Source organism: Chiloscyllium punctatum, chromosome 5 (assembly GCF_047496795.1).
Source record: "Chiloscyllium punctatum isolate Juve2018m chromosome 5, sChiPun1.3, whole genome shotgun sequence".
NCBI classification, from domain to species: Eukaryota; Metazoa; Chordata; class Chondrichthyes; order Orectolobiformes; family Hemiscylliidae; genus Chiloscyllium; species Chiloscyllium punctatum.
Window position 1 is genome coordinate 42,335,055 of NC_092743.1, and position 20,234 is coordinate 42,355,288.

Sequence of the window (20,234 nt, forward strand, 5' to 3'; positions counted from 1 at the left end):
AGGTCTGGCCTATCCCCAGGACCTGTGCCGCCGCAGTCACCCGGGCCATCTTCCAATTCATTTGGAGATCAAAGATGGACCGGGTCCGAAGAGTCTCAATGTACAAAGACCGGTGCAATGGGGGAAAAAACACGCCCAATGCCACCCTCACCCTGATGGCCACCTTTGTGTGTGGCTGCATCAAGCTGTGCGTGGATCCCCGGTACGCAAACACCAAGTGTCACTACGTACTGAGGTTCTACCTGTCCCCGGTGTTGCGAAGGATGGGCCTGGCCTCGCTGCCGCGGAACGCTCCGAGTAGTTGGACCGTTCCGTATCACCTGTCCTTCGTGGAGATATTTATGAGGAAAAACACCTTTGACCACAAGTCCATCAGGAAGTGGTCAGCACGTAGCGTCCTTGAGACCCTTCGGGAAAAGGAGAGGGCGGATCCTGTCGAGCGGTTCCCTGAGCAGACTGTCAAAGCCATTTGGCAGAATGCCTCATCGCCAGAACTTTCCAACAAGCACCAAGACGTGGCTTGGCTGGTGGTGAGAAGGGCTCTGCCTGTGAGATCCTTTATGCACGCCCGGACTCTCTGCCGCACCGCACGCTGCCCTCGAAGTGGCTGCGGGGGGGACGAGACTGTCACACACCTCCTTCTGGAATGTGCCTATGCAGAGGAAGTCTGGAGAGGAATGCAGTGGTGCTTGTCGAGGTTCGTCCCGAGCAGCGCCGTGACGCGGGACTCCGTGCTCTACGGCCTGTTCCCCGGGACTCACACCGAGACGAACATTAACTGCGCCTGGAGGATCATCAACTCGGTGAAGGACGCTCTCTGGGCGGTCCGAAACCTGTTGATCTTCCAGCTGAAGGAGTTGACCCCGACCGAGTGTTGCAGACTGGCACATTCCAAGGTCCAAGACTACGTGTTGAGGGACGCGCTGAAGCTTGGGGCAGCTGCCGCCAAGGCGCGGTGGGGAAAGACCACTGTGTAAGATCGGCCTGCCGAAAGAAGAACAGGGGGCCCATACAGACGTTTTTTTGGGCTCTGCTGATGCCTCAGCCAAATATATGTATATATACAAGATTGAAAAAATGCACAGGATTGTAAAGGACAAGAATAAAGTCGAATCTGTGTTTGTAAATATGGACATATGTATGGCATGATCCAATGTACAGACCATCAAATCATTTATGAATAAAGTATATTTTTGAAATAAAAAAAAAGTTGTGTTCCTCCAGAGGGCTCCCTGCTGCTCGTGGTTTGCAACTGCAGACGTCACAGCACACCAACAGGCAGACTTCTCTGAAGAAGAAGAAGGTGTATTTTGGAGAAAGAGAACACTTGGGGCTGTTACCAGACGAAAAAAGAGGGCTTCTCCTTCATCCTCGTGAGCTGCAGCCCTGTGGTCAGCTTCCGCAAAGTGCTGCTTTCAGATACACGCCAAGCAGGCCGAGATGCAAAGAGCAACCGCCACTCGTCTGAAGCAGCACCCGCGAGCCCTGTCTGACCGGTAGGGCCTTTCCTAAGTGCTGACCTGCTCGGATGCGTTGCTGTTCAACTTGTGCAACTGTGGAAGTGGCACACCCCGTGCAGGCCAGATTTCATGAAGAGGAAACGAAGAGAAGTCCACAGGCAGTTTTCCGACAGGAATGGAAGACTCCTTCGTCCGGACGTTGACATAGTAAGTTGTCGTCGAGCAGTTTAGAGCGCCGCTTCGCGGGAAAACTTTGCTTGAAAGGAGTCATAGAGTCATAGAGATGTACGTCACGGAAAGAGACCCTTCGGTCGGACCTTTCCGACCAGATATCCCATCCCAATCTAGTCGTACCTGCCGGCACGCGGGCCATATCCCTCCAAACCCTTCCTATTCATATAGCCACCCAGATGCCTTTTAAATATTGCAATTGCACTCGCCTCCGCCACTTCCTCTGGCAGCTCATTCCATACACGTACCACCCTCTGTGTGAAAAAGGTGCCCCTTAGTTCTCTTTCATATCTTTTCCCTCTCACCCTAAACCTCTGCCCTCTAGTGCTGGTCTCCCGCACCCCAGGGAAAAGACTTTCTCTCTTTATCCGATCTATACGCCTCATGATTTTATATCAACCATACAAATATCTCAGCAAGGGGCCCAGCAATCACTTCCTTAGCTTCCCCCAGACCTGATCAGGTCCTGGGCATTGATCCACTTGTACGCGCTTCAAGGCATCCAGCATTCCTCCTCTGCAATGTGGACAATTTTCAAGATGTCACCATCCATTTCCCTATATTCTATACTTCTCCCTACATTCTATCCTTTTCCACAGTAAACACTGATGCAAAATACTCGTTTAGTATCGGCCCAGCCTCTCCTGCGGCTCGACACAAAGGCCGCTGTGCTGATCCCCGAGGGGCCCTATTCTCTCCCTAGTCACCCTTTTGTCCTTATAATGTATTTGCAAAAACCCTTTGGATTTTCCTTAACTCTATCTGCCAAAGCTATCTCAGGTCCCCTTTTTACCCTCCTGATTTCCCTACTGTCTTTACACTCTTGTACGGATTCACTCGATCTATCCTGTCTATACCTGACAAGTGCTTCCTTCTTTTCCTTAAGCAAACCCTCATTTTCTTAGGCTCTTTGGTAAACGGAAGCACCTCCCTTCTTGCCTGCATGGAGTGCTGAGCAAAGGATCTTAGTGCGCTGTGACGTGGCTCTCCAGTAGCGGAGCCATCGAGACAAAGAAGTGAAAGGCTTTGCCGAATGTTGCCTGCCAAGCGCAAGACATACCGGGCTTTGCCGAGCTCCTGACGCCACGGCTCTGCGGTACCGCGAGTGGGCCGTGTCTCTGCACGGGCCAGAGCCCAGCATGTAACGGGCGACGTGCGTGATTGTGGATTGAAAGCCGATATCCTGGCCTCACTGGAGCTGCAGCTTTCTGACGAGGGTTGCTCTGTGGCTCGCGGCACCTTGAAAACCGGCCTATTTGGGCACGCGGTATGAGCCTCGGCTGTCGGCTGGCCTTCTTAGCGCAGTAGGCAGCGCGTCAGTCTCATAATCTGAAGGTCCTGAGTTCAATCCTCAGAGAAGGCAAGACTGTGGCCTTTGTCACCGGATGTGTTTTCTTTCTCTCCGCGGGCAATAATAATTGCTTTGGACGGCTTCACGCCTGATTTGAACTGACCACACCAGAGCAAACGCGTTGCTGGAAGGTTTAACATCTGGGCGACACGTGCTCAACTTTTTTTTCTGCACAGCATTTTGTGAACTCACCATCGTGCTATCTGTGCAGCAGCAAAGACTGGAGCCACACGCAGGGTTCACGCGAGGGTCACACTGCTTGCGTCTCAAGCGTGTCCCCAGGAAAAGCACCGTGGAGAATGTGGGCATCGATCCCACTACCTCTCGCATGCTAAGCGAGCGCTCTACCATTTGAGCTAATTCCCCTACCATGTGCACTTGCTTAGCCCCCATGGTGCTTCGGAACGATGAGCTGAGAGCAGCAGGCGATTTCCTCTCGAGATTGCACGCTGTATTCAACCGAACAACGCGACGCGACTATCGACACATCCGAGCAGCAGCAGCAGCACGTGCGCGAAGTCTTCTGGAAAACACAGTGCCGCCGAAAGAATCGCCAGCGAGACGCTCTGAGATTCCAGAATCCAAACGAACCGATCGGCGCCAGCAGTCACAACAAGTGTGAGGTAGCACTCGAGAGCGCTGTCTGACTGATTGGAGACTTGCGACACGTTCAAGTGAGTGCTGACTGACTGCGTGGATCTGGCCGGAGACTTCAACTGCATCATTGATGCTGATGGACGATCCGGTGGGGGGGACAGTAAACCGGACGCTACGTCCAGGGCCCTGATGGAAACGGTCAAAGACGCCAAGCTGCACGACGTCTTCAGCGCCCCTGCAGACGGAGCGCAGCGTAGATACACCTGGTCACGGGCAGACGGGTCTATCCGCTCAAGGATAGATTACCTGTTTGTGTCCCGAACGCTCTCGGTCAGATCCACCGACGTCAAGCCGGTGTTCTTCTCTGACCACTGCCTCCTGCTGGCCGACTGTCACCTACAGGACGAACAGCGGGCGGGCAAGGGAACGTGGAAACTGAACACTAAGCTGTTGACCCCGGGAAACATCGAAGAGCTCAAGAGGGATTACGCAGGTTGGAGAACCGTGAAGCCCCTCTTTGAGTCTCCAGCGGACTGGTGGGAAACGGTAAAAGGGAACATCAAGAGGTTCTTTATCCTCAAAGGTGTCCAGGAGGCGAGAGAGAGGCGGGGAAAACTGTCCCAGCTCCAGGAAAGTATGCAGAACCTGCTCCTGCTGCAGACGATGGGGGTGGATGTCACGGAGGACCTCAAGGAGGTGAAGGGCCAGCAAGCCTCGCTCTTTGCCTCTGAGGCCTCCAGGATAATCTTCCGGTCCAGGGTCCGCTCGGTGGAGCAGGACGAGACGTGCTCACGTTTCTTCTTCCAGAAGGTGCACAAAGAGAGCTCCGTGCTCAGCAGCCTGAAGAAAGAAGATGGCTCGGTAACGTCATCTCAGGCTGATGTCATGAGGATCAGCAAATCCTTCTACGCCAGCCTGTATGACTCGAAGCCGACCGACAGCGCGGCCTCCCAGTCGTTCCTGTCCTCTATCACGGAGGTCCTAGATGACGGAACACGAGAGAGGCTGGACCAGCCGCTATCTCTGGATGAACTGACCAAGGCCCTCGAGTCCTTCGAAAAGAATAAAACTCCCGGAAGCGACGGCTTACCGGTCGAGGTTTATTCCGCTCTTTGGGACTTGATCGGCCAGGACCTGCTGGAGGTGTATGTCAGTATGCTCCGGGCAGGTACCATGAGTGAATCCATGAGGAAAGGCATCATCACCCTCGTCTACAAGCGGAAGGGGGAGAGGGAGGAAATTAGAAATTGGAGACCGATCTCACTGTTAAATGCAGACTACAAAATCCTGTCAAAGGTCATCGCCAACCGGGTCAGGTCTGCTCTGGGATCGGTGATCCACCCGGACCAAACCTGTGCTGTACCGGGCAGGAAGATCTCTGAGAGTCTCGCACTCCTCAGGGATACGATCGCCTACGTGCAGGACAGGGGGGTGGACACCTGCCTCATCAGCCTGGACCAGGAGAAAGCCTTTGACAGGATATCGCATACATATATGAGGGATGTCCTCTCCAAAATGGGCTTTGGGGAGGGAATCGGAAATTGGATCAGACTGCTCTACACCAACATTGTCAGTGCAGTCTCAATCAATGGGTGGGAATCAGATAGCTTCCCTGTAAGATCTGGAGTCAGGCAGGGATGCCCCCTCTCACCCGCCTTGTTTGTGTGTTGCATAGAGCCATTTGCCGAATCCATCAGGAAGGATGCGAGCCTGAGGGGGGTGACTATTCCTGGCAGCGGGGGCCTGCAGGTTAAGGCCTCCCTGTACGTGGATGACGTCGCTGTTTTCTGCTCGGATTCGCTGTCCGTGCACAGACTCGTGTGCATCTGCGACCAGTTCGAACGGGCCTCGGGGGCCAAGGTAGACCGAGGCAAGAGCGAGGCCATGCTCTTCGGGAACTGGGCCGACCAATCCTCTATCCCCTTCACCGTCAGGACTGACCACCTGAAGGTGCTGGGTATTTGGTTCGGGGGGGCTGGGGCGTGCGCCAAGACCTGGGAGGAGCGGATCAGGAAGATGAGACAGAAACTAGGCAGATGGGGGCAACGGTCGCTCTCCATCGCGGGAAAAAACCTGGTCATCAGGTGTGAGGTACTCTCAGTATTGCTATATGTGGCACAGGTCTGGCCTATCCCCAGGACCTGTGCCGCCGCAGTCACCCGGGCCATCTTCCAATTCATTTGGAGATCAAAGATGGACCGGGTCCGAAGAGTCTCAATGTACAAAGACCGGTGCAATGGGGGAAAAAACACGCCCAATGCCACCCTCACCCTGATGGCCACCTTTGTGTGTGGCTGCATCAAGCTGTGCGTGGATCCCCGGTACGCAAACACCAAGTGTCACTACGTACTGAGGTTCTACCTGTCCCCGGTGTTGCGAAGGATGGGCCTGGCCTCGCTGCCGCGGAACGCTCCGAGTAGTTGGACCGTTCCGTATCACCTGTCCTTCGTGGAGAAATTTATGAGGAAAAACACCTTTGACCACAAGTCCATCAGGAAGTGGTCAGCACGTAGCGTCCTTGAGACCCTTCGGGAAAAGGAGAGGGCGGATCCTGTCGAGCGGTTCCCTGAGCAGACTGTCAAAGCCATTTGGCAGAATGCCTCATCGCCAGAACTTTCCAACAAGCACCAAGACGTGGCTTGGCTGGTGGTGAGAAGGGCTCTGCCTGTGAGATCCTTTATGCACGCCCGGACTCTCTGCCGCACCGCACGCTGCCCTCGAAGTGGCTGCGGGGGGGACGAGACTGTCACACACCTCCTTCTGGAATGTGCCTATGCAGAGGAAGTCTGGAGAGGAATGCAGTGGTGCTTGTCGAGGTTCGTCCCGAGCAGCGCCGTGACGCGGGACTCCGTGCTCTACGGCCTGTTCCCCGGGACTCACACCGAGACGAACATTAACTGCGCCTGGAGGATCATCAACTCGGTGAAGGACGCTCTCTGGGCGGTCCGAAACCTGTTGATCTTCCAGCTGAAGGAGTTGACCCCGACCGAGTGTTGCAGACTGGCACATTCCAAGGTCCAAGACTACGTGTTGAGGGACGCGCTGAAGCTTGGGGCAGCTGCCGCCAAGGCGCGGTGGGGAAAGACCACTGTGTAAGATCGGCCTGCCGAAAGAAGAACAGGGGGCCCATACAGACGTTTTTTTGGGCTCTGCTGATGCCTCAGCCAAATATATGTATATATACAAGATTGAAAAAATGCACAGGATTGTAAAGGACAAGAATAAAGTCGAATCTGTGTTTGTAAATATGGACATATGTATGGCATGATCCAATGTACAGACCATCAAATCATTTATGAATAAAGTATATTTTTGAAATAAAAAAAAAGTTGTGTTCCTCCAGAGGGCTCCCTGCTGCTCGTGGTTTGCAACTGCAGACGTCACAGCACACCAACAGGCAGACTTCTCTGAAGAAGAAGAAGGTGTATTTTGGAGAAAGAGAACACTTGGGGCTGTTACCAGACGAAAAAAGAGGGCTTCTCCTTCATCCTCGTGAGCTGCAGCCCTGCGGTCAGCTTCCGCAAAGTGCTGCTTTCAGATACACGCCAAGCAGGCCGAGATGCAAAGAGCAACCGCCACTCGTCTGAAGCAGCACCCGCGAGCCCTGTCTGACCGGTAGGGCCTTTCCTAAGTGCTGACCTGCTCGGATGCGTTGCTGTTCAACTTGTGCAACTGTGGAAGTGGCACACCCCGTGCAGGCCAGATTTCATGAAGAGGAAACGAAGAGAAGTCCACAGGCAGTTTTCCGACAGGAATGGAAGACTCCTTCGTCCGGACGTTGACATAGTAAGTTGTCGTCGAGCAGTTTAGAGCGCCGCTTCGCGGGAAAACTTTGCTTGAAAGGAGTCATAGAGTCATAGAGATGTACGTCACGGAAAGAGACCCTTCGGTCGGACCTTTCCGACCAGATATCCCATCCCAATCTAGTCGTACCTGCCGGCACGCGGGCCATATCCCTCCAAACCCTTCCTATTCATATAGCCACCCAGATGCCTTTTAAATATTGCAATTGCACTCGCCTCCGCCACTTCCTCTGGCAGCTCATTCCATACACGTACCACCCTCTGTGTGAAAAAGGTGCCCCTTAGTTCTCTTTCATATCTTTTCCCTCTCACCCTAAACCTCTGCCCTCTAGTGCTGGTCTCCCGCACCCCAGGGAAAAGACTTTCTCTCTTTATCCGATCTATACGCCTCATGATTTTATATCAACCATACAAATATCTCAGCAAGGGGCCCAGCAATCACTTCCTTAGCTTCCCCCAGACCTGATCAGGTCCTGGGCATTGATCCACTTGTACGCGCTTCAAGGCATCCAGCATTCCTCCTCTGCAATGTGGACAATTTTCAAGATGTCACCATCCATTTCCCTATATTCTATACTTCTCCCTACATTCTATCCTTTTCCACAGTAAACACTGATGCAAAATACTCGTTTAGTATCGGCCCAGCCTCTCCTGCGGCTCGACACAAAGGCCGCTGTGCTGATCCCCGAGGGGCCCTATTCTCTCCCTAGTCACCCTTTTGTCCTTATAATGTATTTGCAAAAACCCTTTGGATTTTCCTTAACTCTATCTGCCAAAGCTATCTCAGGTCCCCTTTTTACCCTCCTGATTTCCCTACTGTCTTTACACTCTTGTACGGATTCACTCGATCTATCCTGTCTATACCTGACAAGTGCTTCCTTCTTTTCCTTAAGCAAACCCTCATTTTCTTAGGCTCTTTGGTAAACGGAAGCACCTCCCTTCTTGCCTGCATGGAGTGCTGAGCAAAGGATCTTAGTGCGCTGTGACGTGGCTCTCCAGTAGCGGAGCCATCGAGACAAAGAAGTGAAAGGCTTTGCCGAATGTTGCCTGCCAAGCGCAAGACATACCGGGCTTTGCCGAGCTCCTGACGCCACGGCTCTGCGGTACCGCGAGTGGGCCGTGTCTCTGCACGGGCCAGAGCCCAGCATGTAACGGGCGACGTGCGTGATTGTGGATTGAAAGCCGATATCCTGGCCTCACTGGAGCTGCAGCTTTCTGACGAGGGTTGCTCTGTGGCTCGCGGCACCTTGAAAACCGGCCTATTTGGGCACGCGGTATGAGCCTCGGCTGTCGGCTGGCCTTCTTAGCGCAGTAGGCAGCGCGTCAGTCTCATAATCTGAAGGTCCTGAGTTCAATCCTCCGAGAAGGCAAGACTGTGGCCTTTGTCACCGGACGTGTTTTCTTTCTCTCCGCGGGCAATAATAATTGCTTTGGACGGCTTCACGCCTGATTTGAACTGACCACACCAGAGCAAACGCGTTGCTGGAAGGTTTAACATCTGGGCGACACGTGCTCAACTTTTTTTTCTGCACAGCATTTTGTGAACTCACCATCGTGCTATCTGTGCAGCAGCAAAGACTGGAGCCACACGCAGGGTTCACGCGAGGGTCACACTGCTTGCGTCTCAAGCGTGTCCCCAGGAAAAGCACCGTGGAGAATGTGGGCATCGATCCCACTACCTCTCGCATGCTAAGCGAGCGCTCTACCATTTGAGCTAATTCCCCTACCATGTGCACTTGCTTAGCCCCCATGGTGCTTCGGAACGATGAGCTGAGAGCAGCAGGCGATTTCCTCTCGAGATTGCACGCTGTATTCAACCGAACAACGCGACGCGACTATCGACACATCCGAGCAGCAGCAGCAGCACGTGCGCGAAGTCTTCTGGAAAACACAGTGCCGCCGAAAGAATCGCCAGCGAGACGCTCTGAGATTCCAGAATCCAAACGAACCGATCGGCGCCAGCAGTCACAACAAGTGTGAGGTAGCACTCGAGAGCGCTGTCTGACTGATTGGAGACTTGCGACACGTTCAAGTGAGTGCTGACTGACTGCGTGGATCTGGCCGGAGACTTCAACTGCATCATTGATGCTGATGGACGATCCGGTGGGGGGGACAGTAAACCGGACGCTACGTCCAGGGCCCTGATGGAAACGGTCAAAGACGCCAAGCTGCACGACGTCTTCAGCGCCCCTGCAGACGGAGCGCAGCGTAGATACACCTGGTCACGGGCAGACGGGTCTATCCGCTCAAGGATAGATTACCTGTTTGTGTCCCGAACGCTCTCGGTCAGATCCACCGACGTCAAGCCGGTGTTCTTCTCTGACCACTGCCTCCTGCTGGCCGACTGTCACCTACAGGACGAACAGCGGGCGGGCAAGGGAACGTGGAAACTGAACACTAAGCTGTTGACCCCGGGAAACATCGAAGAGCTCAAGAGGGATTACGCAGGTTGGAGAACCGTGAAGCCCCTCTTTGAGTCTCCAGCGGACTGGTGGGAAACGGTAAAAGGGAACATCAAGAGGTTCTTTATCCTCAAAGGTGTCCAGGAGGCGAGAGAGAGGCGGGGAAAACTGTCCCAGCTCCAGGAAAGTATGCAGAACCTGCTCCTGCTGCAGACGATGGGGGTGGATGTCACGGAGGACCTCAAGGAGGTGAAGGGCCAGCAAGCCTCGCTCTTTGCCTCTGAGGCCTCCAGGATAATCTTCCGGTCCAGGGTCCGCTCGGTGGAGCAGGACGAGACGTGCTCACGTTTCTTCTTCCAGAAGGTGCACAAAGAGAGCTCCGTGCTCAGCAGCCTGAAGAAAGAAGATGGCTCGGTAACGTCATCTCAGGCTGATGTCATGAGGATCAGCAAATCCTTCTACGCCAGCCTGTATGACTCGAAGCCGACCGACAGCGCGGCCTCCCAGTCGTTCCTGTCCTCTATCACGGAGGTCCTAGATGACGGAACACGAGAGAGGCTGGACCAGCCGCTATCTCTGGATGAACTGACCAAGGCCCTCGAGTCCTTCGAAAAGAATAAAACTCCCGGAAGCGACGGCTTACCGGTCGAGGTTTATTCCGCTCTTTGGGACTTGATCGGCCAGGACCTGCTGGAGGTGTATGTCAGTATGCTCCGGGCAGGTACCATGAGTGAATCCATGAGGAAAGGCATCATCACCCTCGTCTACAAGCGGAAGGGGGAGAGGGAGGAAATTAGAAATTGGAGACCGATCTCACTGTTAAATGCAGACTACAAAATCCTGTCAAAGGTCATCGCCAACCGGGTCAGGTCTGCTCTGGGATCGGTGATCCACCCGGACCAAACCTGTGCTGTACCGGGCAGGAAGATCTCTGAGAGTCTCGCACTCCTCAGGGATACGATCGCCTACGTGCAGGACAGGGGGGTGGACACCTGCCTCATCAGCCTGGACCAGGAGAAAGCCTTTGACAGGATATCGCATACATATATGAGGGATGTCCTCTCCAAAATGGGCTTTGGGGAGGGAATCGGAAATTGGATCAGACTGCTCTACACCAACATTGTCAGTGCAGTCTCAATCAATGGGTGGGAATCAGATAGCTTCCCTGTAAGATCTGGAGTCAGGCAGGGATGCCCCCTCTCACCCGCCTTGTTTGTGTGTTGCATAGAGCCATTTGCCGAATCCATCAGGAAGGATGCGAGCCTGAGGGGGGTGACTATTCCTGGCAGCGGGGGCCTGCAGGTTAAGGCCTCCCTGTACATGGATGACGTCGCTGTTTTCTGCTCGGATCCGCTGTCCGTGCACAGACTCGTGTGCATCTGCGACCAGTTCGAACGGGCCTCGGGGGCCAAGGTAAACCGAGGCAAGAGCGAGGCCATGCTCTTCGGGAACTGGGCCGACCAATCCTCTATCCCCTTCACCGTCAGGACTGACCACCTGAAGGTGCTGGGTATTTGGTTCGGGGGGGCTGGGGCGTGCGCCAAGACCTGGGAGGAGCGGATCAGGAAGATGAGACAGAAACTAGGCAGATGGGGGCAACGGTCGCTCTCCATCGCGGGAAAAAACCTGGTCATCAGGTGTGAGGTACTCTCAGTATTGCAAGATGTGGCACAGGTCTGGCCTATCCCCAGGACCTGTGCCGCCGCAGTCACCCGGGCCATCTTCCAATTCATTTGGAGATCAAAGATGGACCGGGTCCGAAGAGTCTCAATGTACAAAGACCGGTGCAATGGGGGAAAAAACACGCCCAATGCCACCCTCACCCTGACGGCCACCTTTGTGTGTGGCTGCATCAAGCTGTGCGTGGATCCCCGGTACGCAAACACCAAGTGTCACTACGTACTGAGGTTCTACCTGTCCCCGGTGTTGCGAAGGATGGGCCTGGCCTCGCTGCCGCGGAACGCTCCGAGTAGTTGGACCGTTCCGTATCACCTGTCCTTCGTGGAGATATTTATGAGGAAAAACACCTTTGACCACAAGTCCATCAGGAAGTGGTCAGCACGTAGCGTCCTTGAGACCCTTCGGGAAAAGGAGAGGGCGGATCCTGTCGAGCGGTTCCCTGAGCAGACTGTCAAAGCCATTTGGCAGAATGCCTCATCGCCAGAACTTTCCAACAAGCACCAAGACGTGGCTTGGCTGGTGGTGAGAAGGGCTCTGCCTGTGAGATCCTTTATGCACGCCCAGACTCTCTGCCGCACCGCACACTGCCCTCGAAGTGGCTGCGGGGGGGACGAGACTGTCACACACCTCCTTCTGGAATGTGCCTATGCAGAGGAAGTCTGGAGAGGAATGCAGTGGTGCTTGTCGAGGTTCGTCCCGAGCAGCGCCGTGACGCGGGACTCCGTGCTCTACGGCCTGTTCCCCGGGACTCACACCGAGACGAACATTAACTGCGCCTGGAGGATCATCAACTCGGTGAAGGACGCTCTCTGGGCGGTCCGAAACCTGTTGATCTTCCAGCTGAAGGAGTTGACCCCGACCGAGTGTTGCAGACTGGCACATTCCAAGGTCCAAGACTACGTGTTGAGGGACGCGCTGAAGCTTGGGGCAGCTGCCGCCAAGGCGCGGTGGGGAAAGACCACTGTGTAAGATCGGCCTGCCGAAAGAAGAACAGGGGGCCCATACAGACGTTTTTTTGGGCTCTGCTGATGCCTCAGCCAAATATATGTATATATACAAGATTGAAAAAATGCACAGGATTGTAAAGGACAAGAATAAAGTCGAATCTGTGTTTGTAAATATGGACATATGTATGGCATGATCCAATGTACAGACCATCAAATCATTTATGAATAAAGTATATTTTTGAAATAAAAAAAAAGTTGTGTTCCTCCAGAGGGCTCCCTGCTGCTCGTGGTTTGCAACTGCAGACGTCACAGCACACCAACAGGCAGACTTCTCTGAAGAAGAAGAAGGTGTATTTTGGAGAAAGAGAACACTTGGGGCTGTTACCAGACGAAAAAAGAGGGCTTCTCCTTCATCCTCGTGAGCTGCAGCCCTGCGGTCAGCTTCCGCAAAGTGCTGCTTTCAGATACACGCCAAGCAGGCCGAGATGCAAAGAGCAACCGCCACTCGTCTGAAGCAGCACGCGCGAGCCCTGTCTGACCGGTAGGGCCTTTCCTAAGTGCTGACCTGCTGGGATGCGTTGCTGTTCAACTTGTGCAACTGTGGAAGTGGCACACCCCGTGCAGGCCAGATTTCATGAAGAGGAAACGAAGAGAAGTCCACAGGCAGTTTTCCGACAGGAATGGAAGACTCCTTCGTCCGGACGTTGACATAGTAAGTTGTCATCGAGCAGTTTAGAGCGCCGCTTCGCGGGAAAACTTTGCTTGAAAGGAGTCATAGAGTCATAGAGATGTACGTCACGGAAAGAGACCCTTCGGTCGGACCTTTCCGACCAGATATCCCATCCCAATCTAGTCGTACCTGCCGGCACGCGGGCCATATCCCTCCAAACCCTTCCTATTCATATAGCCACCCAGATGCCTTTTAAATATTGCAATTGCACTCGCCTCCGCCACTTCCTCTGGCAGCTCATTCCATACACGTACCACCCTCTGTGTGAAAAAGGTGCCCCTTAGTTCTCTTTCATATCTTTTCCCTCTCACCCTAAACCTCTGCCCTCTAGTGCTGGTCTCCCGCACCCCAGGGAAAAGACTTTCTCTCTTTATCCGATCTATACGCCTCATGATTTTATATCAACCATACAAATATCTCAGCAAGGGGCCCAGCAATCACTTCCTTAGCTTCCCCCAGACCTGATCAGGTCCTGGGCATTGATCCACTTGTACGCGCTTCAAGGCATCCAGCATTCCTCCTCTGCAATGTGGACAATTTTCAAGATGTCACCATCCATTTCCCTATATTCTATACTTCTCCCTACATTCTATCCTTTTCCACAGTAAACACTGATGCAAAATACTCGTTTAGTATCGGCCCAGCCTCTCCTGCGGCTCGACACAAAGGCCGCTGTGCTGATCCCCGAGGGGCCCTATTCTCTCCCTAGTCACCCTTTTGTCCTTATAATGTATTTGCAAAAACCCTTTGGATTTTCCTTAACTCTATCTGCCAAAGCTATCTCAGGTCCCCTTTTTACCCTCCTGATTTCCCTACTGTCTTTACACTCTTGTACGGACTCACTCGATCTATCCTGTCTATACCTGACAAGTGCTTCCTTCTTTTCCTTAAGCAAACCCTCATTTTCTTAGGCTCTTTGGTAAACGGAAGCACCTCCCTTCTTGCCTGCATGGAGTGCTGAGCAAAGGATCTTAGTGCGCTGTGACGTGGCTCTCCAGTAGCGGAGCCATCGAGACAAAGAAGTGAAAGGCTTTGCCGAATGTTGCCTGCCAAGCGCAAGACATACCGGGCTTTGCCGAGCTCCTGACGCCACGGCTCTGCGGTACCGCGAGTGGGCCGTGTCTCTGCACGGGCCAGAGCCCAGCATGTAACGGGCGACGTGCGTGATTGTGGATTGAAAGCCGATATCCTGGCCTCACTGGAGCTGCAGCTTTCTGACGAGGGTTGCTCTGTGGCTCGCGGCACCTTGAAAACCGGCCTATTTGGGCACGCGGTATGAGCCTCGGCTGTCGGCTGGCCTTCTTAGCGCAGTAGGCAGCGCGTCAGTCTCATAATCTGAAGGTCCTGAGTTCAATCCTCAGAGAAGGCAAGACTGTGGCCTTTGTCACCCGATGTGTTTTCTTTCTCTCCGCAGGCAATAATAATTGCTTTGGACGGCTTCACGCCTGATTTGAACTGACCACACCAGAGCAAACGCGTTGCTGGAAGGTTTAACATCTGGGCGACACGTGCTCAACTTTTTTTTCTGCACAGCATTTTGTGAACTCACCATCGTGCTATCTGTGCAGCAGCAAAGACTGGAGCCACACGCAGGGTTCACGCGAGGGTCACACTGCTTGCGTCTCAAGCGTGTCCCCAGGAAAAGCACCGTGGAGAATGTGGGCATCGATCCCACTACCTCTCGCATGCTAAGCGAGCGCTCTACCATTTGAGCTAATTCCCCTACCATGTGCACTTGCTTAGCCCCCATGGTGCTTCGGAACGATGAGCTGAGAGCAGCAGGCGATTTCCTCTCGAGATTGCACGCTGTATTCAACCGAACAACGCGACGCGACTATCGACACATCCGAGCAGCAGCAGCAGCACGTGCGCGAAGTCTTCTGGAAAACACAGTGCCGCCGAAAGAATCGCCAGCGAGACGCTCTGAGATTCCAGAATCCAAACGAACCGATCGGCGCCAGCAGTCACAACAAGTGTGAGGTAGCACTCGAGAGCACTGTCTGACTGATTGGAGACTTGCGACACGTTCAAGTGAGTGCTGACTGACTGCGTGGATCTGGCCGGAGACTTCAACTGCATCATTGATGCTGATGGACGATCCGGTGGGGGGGACAGTAAACCGGACGCTACGTCCAGGGCCCTGATGGAAACGGTCAAAGACGCCAAGCTGCACGACGTCTTCAGCGCCCCTGCAGACGGAGCGCAGCGTAGATACACCTGGTCACGGGCAGACGGGTCTATCCGCTCAAGGATAGATTACCTGTTTGTGTCCCGAACGCTCTCGGTCAGATCCACCGACGTCAAGCCGGTGTTCTTCTCTGACCACTGCCTCCTGCTGGCCGACTGTCACCTACAGGACGAACAGCGGGCGGGCAAGGGAACGTGGAAACTGAACACTAAGCTGTTGACCCCGGGAAACATCGAAGAGCTCAAGAGGGATTACGCAGGTTGGAGAACCGTGAAGCCCCTCTTTGAGTCTCCAGCGGACTGGTGGGAAACGGTAAAAGGGAACATCAAGAGGTTCTTTATCCTCAAAGGTGTCCAGGAGGCGAGAGAGAGGCGGGGGAAACTGTCCCAGCTCCAGGAAAGTATGCAGAACCTGCTCCTGCTGCAGATGATGGGGGTGGATGTCACGGAGGACCTCAAGGAGGTGAAGGGCCAGCAAGCCTCGCTCTTTGCCTCTGAGGCCTCCAGGATAATCTTCCGGTCCAGGGTCCGCTCGGTGGAGCAGGACGAGACGTGCTCACGTTTCTTCTTCCAGAAGGTGCACAAAGAGAGCTCCGTGCTCAGCAGCCTGAAGAAAGAAGATGGCTCGGTAACGTCATCTCAGGCTGACGTCATGAGGATCAGCAAATCCTTCTACGCCAGCCTGTATGACTCGAAGCCGACCGACAGCGCGGCCTCCCAGTCATTCCTGTCCTCTATCACGGAGGTCCTAGATGACGGAACACGAGAGAGGCTGGACCAGCCGCTATCTCTGGATGAACTGACCAAGGCCCTCGAGTCCTTCGAAAAGAATAAAACTCCCGGAAGCGACGGCTTACCGGTCGAGGTTTATTCCGCTCTTTGGGACTTGATCGGCCAGGACCTGCTGGAGGTGTATGTCAGTATGCTCCGGGCAGGTACCATGAGTGAATCCATGAGGAAAGGCATCATCACCCTCGTCTACAAGCGGAAGGGGGAGAGGGAGGAAATTAGAAATTGGAGACCGATCTCACTGTTAAATGCAGACTACAAAATCCTGTCAAAGGTCATCGCCAACCGGGTCAGGTCTGCTCTGGGATCGGTGATCCACCCGGACCAAACCTGTGCTGTACCGGGCAGGAAGATCTCTGAGAGTCTCGCACTCCTCAGGGATACGATCGCCTACGTGCAGGACAGGGGGGTGGACACCTGCCTCATCAGCCTGGACCAGGAGAAAGCCTTTGACAGGATATCGCATACATATATGAGGGATGTCCTCTCCAAAATGGGCTTTGGGGAGGGAATCGGAAATTGGATCAGACTGCTCTACACCAACATTGTCAGTGCAGTCTCAATCAATGGGTGGGAATCAGATAGCTTCCCTGTAAGATCTGGAGTCAGGCAGGGATGCCCCCTCTCACCCGCCTTGTTTGTGTGTTGCATAGAGCCATTTGCCGAATCCATCAGGAAGGATGCGAGCCTGAGGGGGGTGACTATTCCTGGCAGCGGGGGCCTGCAGGTTAAGGCCTCCCTGTACATGGATGACGTCGCTGTTTTCTGCTCGGATCCGCTGTCCGTGCACAGACTCGTGTGCATCTGCGACCAGTTCGAACGGGCCTCGGGGGCCAAGGTAAACCGAGGCAAGAGCGAGGCCATGCTCTTCGGGAACTGGGCCGACCAATCCTCTATCCCCTTCACCGTCAGGACTGACCACCTGAAGGTGCTGGGTATTTGGTTCGGGGGGGCTGGGGCGTGCGCCAAGACCTGGGAGGAGCGGATCAGGAAGATGAGACAGAAACTAGGCAGATGGGGGCAACGGTCGCTCTCCATCGCGGGAAAAAACCTGGTCATCAGGTGTGAGGTACTCTCAGTATTGCTATATGTGGCACAGGTCTGGCCTATCCCCAGGACCTGTGCCGCCGCAGTCACCCGGGCCATCTTCCAATTCATTTGGAGATCAAAGATGGACCGGGTCCGAAGAGTCTCAATGTACAAAGACCGGTGCAATGGGGGAAAAAACACGCCCAATGCCACCCTCACCCTGATGGCCACCTTTGTGTGTGGCTGCATCAAGCTGTGCGTGGATCCCCGGTACGCAAACACCAAGTGTCACTACGTACTGAGGTTCTACCTGTCCCCGGTGTTGCGAAGGATGGGCCTGGCCTCGCTGCCGCGGAACGCTCCGAGTAGTTGGACCGTTCCGTATCACCTGTCCTTCGTGGAGAAATTTATGAGGAAAAACACCTTTGACCACAAGTCCATCAGGAAGTGGTCAGCACGTAGCGTCCTTGAGACCCTTCGGGAAAAGGAGAGGGCGGATCCTGTCGAGCGGTTCCCTGAGCAGACTGTCAAAGCCATTTGGCAGAATGCCTCATCGCCAGAACTTTCCAACAAGCACCAAGACGTGGCTTGGCTGGTGGTGAGAAGGGCTCTGCCTGTGAGATCCTTTATGCACGCCCGGACTCTCTGCTGCACCGCACGCTGCCCTCGAAGTGGCTGCGGGGGGGACGAGACTGTCACACACCTCCTTCTGGAATGTGCCTATGCAGAGGAAGTCTGGAGAGGAATGCAGTGGTGCTTGTCGAGGTTCGTCCCGAGCAGCGCCGTGACGCGGGACTCCGTGCTCTACGGCCTGTTCCCCGGGACTCACACCGAGACGAACATTAACTGCGCCTGGAGGATCATCAACTCGGTGAAGGACGCTCTCTGGGCGGTCCGAAACCTGTTGATCTTCCAGCTGAAGGAGTTGACCCCGACCGAGTGTTGCAGACTGGCACATTCCAAGGTCCAAGACTACGTGTTGAGGGACGCGCTGAAGCTTGGGGCAGCTGCCGCCAAGGCGCGGTGGGGAAAGACCACTGTGTAAGATCGGCCTGCCGAAAGAAGAACAGGGGGCCCATACAGACGTTTTTTTGGGCTCTGCTGATGCCTCAGCCAAATATATGTATATATACAAGATTGAAAAAATGCACAGGATTGTAAAGGACAAGAATAAAGTCGAATCTGTGTTTGTAAATATGGACATATGTATGGCATGATCCAATGTACAGACCATCAAATCATTTATGAATAAAGTATATTTTTGAAATAAAAAAAAAGTTGTGTTCCTCCAGAGGGCTCCCTGCTGCTCGTGGTTTGCAACTGCAGACGTCACAGCACACCAACAGGCAGACTTCTCTGAAGAAGAAGAAGGTGTATTTTGGAGAAAGAGAACACTTGGGGCTGTTACCAGACGAAAAAAGAGGGCTTCTCCTTCATCCTCGTGAGCTGCAGCCCTGCGGTCAGCTTCCGCAAAGTGCTGCTTTCAGATACACGCCAAGCAGGCCGAGATGCAAAGAGCAACCGCCACTCGTCTGAAGCAGCACCCGCGAGCCCTGTCTGACCGGTAGGGCCTTTCCTAAGTGCTGACCTGCTGGGATGCGTTGCTGTTCAACTTGTGCAACTGTGGAAGTGGCACACCCCGTGCAGGCCAGATTTCATGAAGAGGAAACGAAGAGAAGTCCACAGGCAGTTTTCCGACAGGAATGGAAGACTCCTTCGTCCGGACGTTGACATAGTAAGTTGTCATCGAGCAGTTTAGAGCGCCGCTTCGCGGGAAAACTTTGCTTGAAAGGAGTCATAGAGTCATAGAGATGTACGTCACGGAAAGAGACCCTTCGGTCGGACCTTTCCGACCAGATATCCCATCCCAATCTAGTCGTACCTGCCGGCACGCGGGCCATATCCCTCCAAACCCTTCCTATTCATATAGCCACCCAGATGCCTTTTAAATATTGCAATTGCACTCGCCTCCGCCACTTCCTCTGGCAGCTCATTCCATACACGTACCACCCTCTGTGTGAAAAAGGTGCCCCTTAGTTCTCTTTCATATCTTTTCCCTCTCACCCTAAACCTCTGCCCTCTAGTGCTGGTCTCCCGCACCCCAGGGAAAAGACTTTCTCTCTTTATCCGATCTATACGCCTCATGATTTTATATCAACCATACAAATATCTCAGCAAGGGGCCCAGCAATCACTTCCTTAGCTTCCCCCAGACCTGATCAGGTCCTGGGCATTGATCCACTTGTACGCGCTTCAAGGCATCCAGCATTCCTCCTCTGCAATGTGGACAATTTTCAAGATGTCACCATCCATTTCCCTATATTCTATACTTCTCCCTACATTCTATCCTTTTCCACAGTAAACACTGATGCAAAATACTCGTTTAGTATCGGCCCAGCCTCTCCTGCGGCTCGACACAAAGGCCGCTGTGCTGATCCCCGAGGGGCCCTATTCTCTCCCTAGTCACCCTTTTGTCCTTATAATGTATTTGCAAAAACCCTTTGGATTTTCCTTAACTCTATCTGCCAAAGCTATCTCAGGTCCCCTTTTTACCCTCCTGATTTCCCTACTGTCTTTACACTCTTGTACGGATTCACTCGATCTATCCTGTCTATACCTGACAAGTGCTTCCTTCTTTTCCTTAAGCAAACCCTCATTTTCTTAGGCTCTTTGGTAAACGGAAGCACCTCCCTTCTTGCCTGCATGGAGTGCTGAGCAAAGGATCTTAGTGCGCTGTGACGTGGCTCTCCAGTAGCGGAGCCATCGAGACAAAGAAGTGAAAGGCTTTGCCGAATGTTGCCTGCCAAGCGCAAGACATACCGGGCTTTGCCGAGCTCCTGACGCCACGGCTCTGCGGTACCGCGAGTGGGCCGTGTCTCTGCACGGGCCAGAGCCCAGCATGTAACGGGCGACGTGCGTGATTGTGGATTGAAAGCCGATATCCTGGCCTCACTGGAGCTGCAGCTTTCTGACGAGAGTTGCTCTGTGGCTCGCGGCACCTTGAAAACCGGCCTATTTGGGCACGCGGT

General features: G+C 53.9%; 6 non-coding genes across 6 annotated transcripts; 3 read left to right on the forward strand and 3 right to left on the reverse strand.

The window, feature by feature from the left end:
* The first annotated feature begins 2,981 nt into the window (after positions 1–2,981).
* On the forward strand, positions 2,982–3,054 carry trnam-cau (transfer RNA methionine (anticodon CAU)). The gene has a single exon. It is a non-coding gene; the product is annotated as a tRNA-Met (tRNA).
* Positions 3,055–3,335: 281 nt separating this feature from the next.
* Positions 3,336–3,408, reverse strand: trnaa-agc (transfer RNA alanine (anticodon AGC)). Its single transcript has one exon. It is a non-coding gene; the product is annotated as a tRNA-Ala (tRNA).
* A 5,331-nt stretch (positions 3,409–8,739) lies between these two features.
* Positions 8,740–8,812, forward strand: trnam-cau (transfer RNA methionine (anticodon CAU)). The gene has a single exon. It is a non-coding gene; the product is annotated as a tRNA-Met (tRNA).
* Positions 8,813–9,093: 281 nt separating this feature from the next.
* On the reverse strand, positions 9,094–9,166 carry trnaa-agc (transfer RNA alanine (anticodon AGC)). Its single transcript has one exon. It is a non-coding gene; the product is annotated as a tRNA-Ala (tRNA).
* A 5,331-nt stretch (positions 9,167–14,497) lies between these two features.
* Positions 14,498–14,570, forward strand: trnam-cau (transfer RNA methionine (anticodon CAU)). Its single transcript has one exon. It is a non-coding gene; the product is annotated as a tRNA-Met (tRNA).
* Positions 14,571–14,851: 281 nt separating this feature from the next.
* Positions 14,852–14,924, reverse strand: trnaa-agc (transfer RNA alanine (anticodon AGC)). Its single transcript has one exon. It is a non-coding gene; the product is annotated as a tRNA-Ala (tRNA).
* Positions 14,925–20,234: the final 5,310 nt, after the last annotated feature.